Source organism: Mastomys coucha, unplaced genomic scaffold (assembly GCF_008632895.1).
Source record: "Mastomys coucha isolate ucsf_1 unplaced genomic scaffold, UCSF_Mcou_1 pScaffold7, whole genome shotgun sequence".
In the NCBI taxonomy this organism is placed as follows: domain Eukaryota; kingdom Metazoa; phylum Chordata; class Mammalia; order Rodentia; family Muridae; genus Mastomys; species Mastomys coucha.
The window spans coordinates 94,914,381-94,924,029 of NW_022196913.1; positions in this window are offsets into that span (position 1 = coordinate 94,914,381).

Consider the following 9,649-nt stretch of genomic DNA (forward strand, 5'->3'; position numbering starts at 1 on the left):
CTCAGAAATCCGCCTGCCTCTGCCTCCCAAGTGCTGAGATTAAAGGCTTTCGCCACCACTGCCGGGCTTGGATTGTTTTCTTTAATGGCCCATGATACTCTTCCTGTGGTTCCTAGGATAGGAATATTCATTTTTATTGTTAATGCACTTGTCCTGTTATTTTACTGACAGTTTCAGTCACAACAGTTTGAAAAAAGAAAAAGTCTTAAAGCTTCCAGTTGTAGCTTTGAATTGGCCTTTCTATTTTATGCTCTAATAACTGTCTTCAAAGACTATAGTTATGTGATTGCTGCAAACTTTTTGGGCTATGGTATTTTCTGGATAGATCATGTTATCCCTACACAATTATCTCAGTATTTAGTAATGTTTCTGTATCTACATAAAGTGATATTAATATAAGCACTCTTGTTTTCACAAGTAGAATGTTTCTGCTTAAATGAATATTTTGATTGTTGTTATGTGTTCAAGTTAATTATACATATGTATATACAAATATATGTATATATGTACCTATACATGTGTGTGTGTATATATATATATATACATATATATATATATATGGAGATCAGAGGACTGATATATCAAGTAGGTTCCCTCCTTCCACCTCTACATAGATCTGAAAAATGAAACTAAGCTCTCCATTCTATTATGAGGGGAATTTTACGATTATACATGCATCACATAAATGGAATACTGTAGTATATATGTTTAGTAATACAGATACAATTCAATACTTTGTTGTGCTAATTTATATTTATCTGATGATATGTGATATAAACATTTTGTTCGAAGACTGTTGAAACTGTGTGTTTTCATTGAAGAGACATCTATTCAAATTTTTGTCTAATTTTTAAAATGAAATTTTTATTCTTAGCTAATGCGTGATAGTCCTTTATATATTTCAGAAATTCATCACTTATGTATATGGCTTACAAACATGATTCTTATTCAGCTTGTTGTGCTTCCAGTGTGTGAAGTGTTTTCTTTGCTGTGTAGCTTTCTTTGTTTTGTTTTGTTTTTGTTTTTGTTTTTGTTTTTCGAGACAGGGTTTCTCTGTGTAGCCCTGGCTGTCCTGGACCTCACTCTGTAGACCAGGCTGGCCTCGAACTCAGAAAACCGCCTGCTTCTGCCTCCCAAGTGCTGGGATTAAAGGCATGTGCCACCACTACCGAGCGGTGCTTTCAGTTTTGTACTTGCATTCAAGACTGACTTGATGGTTTTTGTCTATCTGAGTCTTAAGATTCCTTGACAGAAGTCAGCAAGTACATATTGTAGTATTGTAGTGGTAGAGTACACTTGTAACATTCCCAGAGCTCTGTATTCATTTTGAGGCTTCCCCTAATCCCACACCCACAAACAAATAAACAAAACAAAACAAAACAACGATAGCAAGAACAACAAAACTTGAGAGATTTCCCCCTGAAAATAATGTCATCTTAATAAGATAGAGAACACATTCAGTCTATAGATCATTTCAGGTAGTACAGACACCTTACATGTAGTAAAACTTCAGGTCAAGAACAAGGATATAAGCCGGGCGGCAGTGGCACACGCCTTTAATCCTAGTATTTGGGAGGCAGATGCAAGTGGATTCCTGTGTTCAAGACCAGCCTGGTCTACAGAGTGAGTTTCAGGATAGCCAGGGCTACACAGAGAAACCCTGTCTTGAAAAACAGAAAACAAAAAACAAAACAAAACAAACAAACAAAAAAAGGAACAAGGATATAAGTATTGTTACCCTTGAGTAGGATAATTGATGGTCTGTTGATCCCTATCACTTACTGTGTTAAGATAACTTCTCATGCTCTTCATGGATAAAGAATTTTATTGTGAATGAGTGTTGTTTGGTCACGTACCATCAGCCCAAATATAAAAATATGATCATGTGATTTTTATCTATTAATTTGCTGAGATAGTGCAGCATATTTATTGACTAAGCTACATTGAAATTCCAGGAATGAAATTTATTTGGTCATGATATGTGGTCCCTTTCACTTGTTGTTGCTTCTTGTTTATTAATTTTGAGGAGTTTATGTTTATATTCAACAGGGATCCCGCTCTGTAGTTTTCTTTCATGTAGGCTAGCTTTGATATCAGAGAAATGCTTCATAAACTACAACTTAAAATGTTCCCTTCTTTTCAATCTATTGGAAGCATTTAAGAAGGACTGGCATTGAATAACTTTCTACCAAAATTCATTTGTTTCAGACTTGACAAATTTTTCTTCTTAACTTTGGGTTTATTGATTCAAACTACATTATAATAATTGTAGTTTTAATTTAATTATAATTTTATTAAAATTTTGTATTTATTCATTGTTTACTTGCTGGTTTATATGTTTCTAATAATGTATCCATTTTTAGGTAGTTTATTGATTTATAACTTCATCAGTCTTCTGTGATCTTTTTATTTCTGTTGGGGCAGTAATAAATTCTCATATCTCACTTCTGATTTTGATTATTCAATCAGCTTTGTTTTCTTAGTCTAGCTAAAGGTCAGTTTTCTCTATCTTTTCAAAAGATTTTCTCTTAGATGTAGTGATTTTTGACAATTTTCATTTTCTATTCTCTGCTTAATATTTGTAAAGCTTTTCTGCTAATTTTGGAATTTTCCAAATGGTATAGCTTTTCTTTGAGGGATAGTTAGGTTTTATATATATTTATATATCAGTTTTTTTAAGGTTATGTATATTTTTAAAGATAGAAGTTCTCATGAAAGTAGCCTGTTGTTCAAGCATGCATATATGTGAAATTTTCAATCCGTTGTGATCACACACAAAATTTGGCATTATTCTAAGTCCTAAATTTGGTGAGGTTCATTGTATGGTTTACACAAGGCATAATATATCCTGGGGAAAAGATTTCTGTGAACTTGAATGATGTTTTGTGTGGTACAGCTGGGTAGAATGGTCTCCAAATATCTGTGTTAGGTTTTGGTCTACAGTTTTATTCAGACCTCCTAGTCTTCCATCCCCTCTTCGTTCTTTTCCTTCTCTCCTTTCTACTATATAGGCTAGCCTGCAGTAGACCTTGTGATTCTCTTCCCTAATCCTCCCTAGTTCAGGAATTACAAGTGTATGTCGCTGCCTTCAGTACTCTGATGTTTGGTCTTCAATGAAAATTCGTATTGAATGTACAGCATTTGACTTTCTTAGTTGTGACGCAAATGTTCCATCTCTCCACCTAGGCTTTTTATTTTTTCCTTTGTGACTGTTCCTAGTTACTTACTTGTATACCATTTAAAAATAATAGCGACAACTTTATAATAATATTTAAAAGTCATTTTGAGAGGATTCAGCCCATTTGCTCCCTCCCTTGATGCTAACAGCCACAATATCGTTTTCATTTATTTGTAAATCTTTCTAGTTCATGGTCTGATGACTAGAGATGAAATAATATGTCAAGAGACTATGGATTTCATTTACATAGTGTCTTCCTCTGACATCACTGCGGACAGAGAAAAGTTTCATAGCTCATCTTAGGCATATTAGGGTAGACCCAACCTGTTTTTCCACTTACACCTTAGGAAGGATCTACTAATTATTAATTGGTAAAGCTGGGATTCACTGTAAGCCTCCAGCCGTGTGATCAGGTCTGGGAAAGAGTTGTGTGGCTTGGCTCTTGGTGTATCCTCACTGACAGTAGGAATGTACAGCCTCTGGCTCATTGAGACAACATGCTACACTAGCCCTGTGCTACACCAGCTCTCATAAGTATCATCCCAACACAGAGCTGGAGCAGTGTCTTGTTACTGCCACAGAGAGCTGAGGCTCTTGGGTCCCTAAATCACTTCCCTTGCCACTTTAGGCAATGAGGTGTCATTACCACCAGGCAAGTAGTACCACTTTCCTACTAAGTCTTTGGCAGCAAACTGACCGAAGGTGCTAGAGTTGCAAAACCTAGTCTAGCATCTAAAATCTAGAGGCTGATGAATGGGTAAATCTAGTTCCCCACTGGGCTTTCGCTAGTACAAATGGAGGAATGGCACAGTTATTTCTGTGTGTCTGGAAGCATGACTGAATGTTTTCTCTCTTGCTAGCTGCTCTTTTCTTGATATTCTGTCCAAAGAAAGGAGATTTCCGTAGAGACTTTTGTTGTCTGAATTAATGGATCTAAGTCATTAACTTGTTTTCTACAGTATGATTTACAAAGCATATTTGCTAATAGTCCTAGAAGAATCACAAAAACTCACTCTTGTGTCATGCCTTATATCCCAGGACCTCTAAGTAGCCAACCTCTTTTCTCTACTTTCCTTGCTTTTCTTATGTTTGCCTTATGTAATTTCCAAGGACTTTAATTAAGCACAGGGAGAACTTTGGAAAAGTGTACATATTTTATTTTCCCCAGTAGCAGATGTTTGCTCTAAGTTTTAAACTTTATTGAGATTTATATACTATCTGAAGTGTATAGATTTTTTACCTGGATGTATGTCTGTGCACTATGTGCATGCCTGGCACCCACAGAAATCAGAAGTGCTCATCAAATCCCTTGGAACCAGATTGATAGATGGTTGTGAGCCAACATGGGGAGAGTAGGAATTGAAACTGGGTCCTCTGGAAGAGCAGTCAGTGCTCTTAACTACTGAACCAGCTCTCCAGCCTTAATTTATTCTTTTTTTTCTCAATACTATTTAAATTCACACCTTTAGGAAATTCTTCATAAATCAGCAAAATTAATGTGTATGGGAATTAATGGATCTACCCAGTTAAGGTTTCTTTTTATGCTATCAAATTAGAATGAGAAACTTAATCTTTCGAAAGCTTCTGCACTAGGATGGAATTTTAAGTATTTTCTAGGTTCTCATATTTTCAAGAAACCCAAACAAGGCATGGCATAAGTTGCTTTGTAATGACATGGCTTTTAAAAGAAAAATGTCACTAGTCAGCACGCTTCTGCCCATATTCTCCTCTCTACCAGTGTCATAGCTGTTTAGCAAACTACTTAAAATTTACTGTGTACTCATTGGTTAGTGTTTTTGACTCTGGAAGCTCTGGAGGGTCTGGTTGGTAGATATTATTGTTCTTTCTATGGGCATCAACGGAAGAAGATGCTTGGTCCTTTGAAGGCTGGATGCCCCAGTGTAGGGAAATTTGAGGGTGGGGAGGTGGGAGTGGGTGGTTAGTTGGGGGAACACCTTCATAGAAGCAGAGGGAAGACATATGGGATAGCGAGTTTCCGAGGGAGAAACTGGGAAAGGGGGATAACATTTGAAATGTAAATAAAGAAAATATCCAATAAAAAATAGGAAAATAATTTACTATGTGTGTATGTATATATGTATATAGGTGTGTTTGTGTGTGTGTACATATGTATAAATGTTTATATATATGATATATAATATGAGAGTTCTCAGTATTTTTATGATGCTTTTAAATATTGAGTTGGATGAAGAGACAATCACCAGGTACATTCTGTAAGAACTTTATTTCCCACTTAGAATTAGTTAATCCAGAAGCTCCATCTGTCCTTCAAAAGTTTTGATTTTCCCACATTAAGAACTAAATTATACTTAATGCACTGTAAACAGGTTTGATAGACATCTAAGGAAATTCTACGTGAATTGTGATTGTGATTTTCAGTTTAATATTAGTTCTTTTGCAAATTACCTTTGAAATTTATGTTTTATGAGAGATGGTCTTTATTTTGCATGCAGGCACACACTACTTCTCACACTTACGTACGGATATGATTTGTAAAACTAATGTCCTTCTACCTGTAGTTCTGGGTGGGAATAGCTTGGCATGGAGAGCCATGTAATAGAGATGTTAATGTTGTATTGTCTTAGGACAGCAGAACAGATGCTGTCTAAAACAGCACAAACAAGACACCTGACTGCTTTCCAAATTTTAAGAATGGATAACAACTTTTCACAGGCTAGTGTCAAAACAAATAATAATAATAATAATAATAATAATAATAATAATAATAATGCCAAAAAAGAAATCTATCTTTCTTCTGAAATGGTCTTAGAAATAAAAAGGAAGGAAAATTCAAAATGTTATCCTTCCCAGGAAACTAGATTGGAGTGTGTTTACTGCCTCTCAACTCTCTGATAGCCTCACAGAAGGGCAAAAGGAGGTGTGTGCTTGGATATGCAATTTGTTAAAGAGTTGTATAAAAATCAGAAAGCTAATTGGTGATAAACATTTCTAGGCTGTGGGTTTTTCTTTCTATTCTTCAGTAGCTCAGCTAATCTTAAGTATTAAATCTAGTTACTAGCCAGGCAGTGGTGTCGCAAGTCTTTAATCCCAGCACTTGGGAGGCAGAGGCAGGTGGATTTCTGAGTTCAAGGCCAGCCTGGTCTACAGAGTGAGTTTCAGGACAGCCCAGGCTACACAGAGAAACCCTGTCTCGAAAAACCAAACCAAACCAAACCAACCAACCAAACAAACAAACAAAAATCTAGTTACTATTATGACTGAAAGAGATAAAGACCTAATACTTTTAAGTATTTTAGTTACATCAGGAAACAGATTTTTTCTTTTTTTTTTTTTTTTTTTTTGGTTTTGGTTTTTTGAGACAGGGTTTCTCTGTATAGCCCTGGCTGTTCTGGAACTCACTCTGTAGACCAGGCTGGCCTCTAACTCAGAAATCCGCCTGCCTCTGCCTCCAAGTGCTGGGATTAAAGGCATGAGCCACCACTACCTGGCTGGGAAACAGATTTTAAACATTCTAACACAGAGAGTGAATGTTTCTACATACATTGGACAATCTTTATTTTCTTCATGTTGACATGACTTACTTGTTAATACTGTACCTACAACCACTATGTCTTCATAGATAAAGCTCTGGATTCTACGTCTGACAACTGACTGGAATGCCTTCTACACTAGTAACTATTTCATCAAAAACAGTTGCTCTTGAACTTTTGGTTTGCATTTCTGCTACATGATGTAATAATAATGACCTCTAATCCCTTAATCGAAAGTTTGGAGAGCAGATGGATTAATTTGTAATATAGAAAAGTGAAGGATATTTATTTATAAAATTTTATTGAGGAAGTTGCTTAATGCAATTTAGATCCCTATCACACCAGTTAGGCACTTTTCGTGTACCCTGAACAGTGGAAAAATGGGTACCAACTGTCCTTACTATCAGCAAGTTTACAGCTGTGTAGTAATACAGATGACTACTGTGAATTAAGCTTCACTGTATAGTTATAAAATTCTGTGGATGCTCAGAGGCAAAAAAAATGTCATCTATGAGATTGTATAACTCAGAAACTGTTTATAAGGAAAATGATATGTGGACTTGGTCTTCAATGTTGCAATTTTCACAAATTCTTTTTATTAGTTTTGTTTCTTTTCAGTTTCTATTGTTGTATTCTCCCACCTTAGTGAAAAAAACTTGACAGTGTTATCCCTGTATCATCACAAAGTCAAACCCACGTGAATGATCTTCAGACTTGTCAGCAAAGACCACAGTGACTGGGAGGTCAGCCTTGAGAGGCTGCAAATGCAGCTAATTAAACTTAATGTTCCTAATAACTGTGTGATGTTTTTTAGTTCTTTGAAGATATCTTCATTAAGGTGCAATTTTTTTTACACCACGGCTTTCGCATAGATAACATGTCTACTTCACTGACATTGTGTAAATTGGCAGACATACATACTTTTCACCAAAACTCAATTATAAATCATTTCTATTATTCTGAAAAAGGACTTAGGAACTCCAAATGAACAGAAAGCAATTCAGTCCAAGCACTGCATATTACCTAATAATATCAAAATATATATTAATATTTCAAAGGGATTTGAGGCAACATTCCAATATTAAACCTGCTAATACCTCTGTAGTGTGTCAGATAAGTAAGTGTTTTAAATAAAGTCTATGAAAACATAGACTGTCTCAAATCAAGCCAAATTTTAACTTCTGAAAGATCTTACATCTATAGACCCAGTAAATGAGTAACTAGTTCCGGTTTCAGTTTTAGAATTGACAAGAAGGCACTAATCTTAAATAATCACCTTCCAGGACCATTGGGAAAGTTCAAGGGTAAAATGCTTAGCATAGTACAGGTAGACAGCACATCTAGTTTCTCCATGAATGTGTACGGTGCTAGGTTTTAGTGTTTGTGGTAGAGTTTATAAAGCTCTCTCTATACAGTAAGAAGACTTGACTCTGGAAAAACCTGACTATTTAACTGGCTTGAGATATTGTTGTGAAATGGGAGGTAATAGTTGATATACCTTAAGTGTCAAACACTGTTCTAGGATTTTGCTCATTATTATTCATTAATTCTTAATTCTGCTAATTAATGTTCATTAATTTAATGTTTATATGAAACGAATGGGGCAGATGGGAATTATGATTTCACTACATAGATCAAAGCCTATTAAACTTTTTCTATTCATGGTCCCTTTTTACGAGAGACATTTTTATCAACCCTAGGTATATAATGCAAGTATTTTCCTATAATAAATCATAAAACTTTTTAGATTAAAAATAATTATTTAATATACATATGTTATCATTTATTAAAGACTAAAACAAATGTGCATAAAATGAGATTGTTTTTCCTTTTTACATAATTAACTAAATCTTGCCTGAATATTTGTGTTTGATATGACAATACATAAAGATGGTTAATAGTTTTCATAGTTGATCAATATTTTAGTTTATAGTCATTATTGGATTACAGACAATTCCACTAGGCATCTCTCATGACCTAGAAACACCTTACATTATCATCTGCAGCCAAGCATGGCAGCTTATAACACTGCTTACTGCCCTACTCACTCTGTCTTCTCCTACTCTCTTTTACTGTCCCCACTTATTCCTGACCTGTCTCTTCCTTTCTTCCTTTCTTTCTCCCTTCCTTTCTTCCTCTTTTCCTCCCTTCTTCTCTTTCCTTCTTCCTGCCCTTCTTCCTACCTTTTCTCTGCCTCTACCCCTTTTCAGGTTCCCATTCCCCTCTCTTCCCCTTATAATAAATCTTTATATTTGACCTGTCATATGGCAGGATTCCTCAGGAGGACATCTTGGCAAGGCCTAACAAGGTACTCCATCCATCTTCATTATACAGCATCCTCATCATTATACAGCATCCCCATTATACAGCATCCTCATTATACAGCATCCTCATTATACAGCATCCTTACTACACAGCATCCTCATTATACAGCATCCTCATTATACAGCATCCTTACTACACAGCATCCTCATTATACAGCAGTATAAAACATACCAGTCATCAATGGTCAATGTTGTTTTACATAAATATATTGTGCAAAGAACAAAAGCATATTCAGGACCATTTCAGAAATGGTTAGAAATTATCTCCTAATGCTAATCCAAAATCATTTTAATTTTTAATAATGTAAGTCAAGCTCAAGTTGAAAACAAAAAAAAAATTGAGAAACAAATGCAATACAAGGCAAAGATATACAAATTTGATGTCAACATATTGTGACAGTTAGCTTTAACTGTCAATTTAGCGTAATCTGGAATATCCTGAAAAGTGAAGGACTATCTAGATCATGTTGACCTGAGAGCATGTCTGTGGGGAATTATCATGATTACCTTAATTGATGTGGGAATATGCTATAGCCTAAAGGTGGGTGGTACCATCCTGTAAGCTGGTGTATACTGTGTCAAAGTGTGCTTATGCAAAAATGTACATAGCCATTCTTTCTCTTCTCTTGATTATG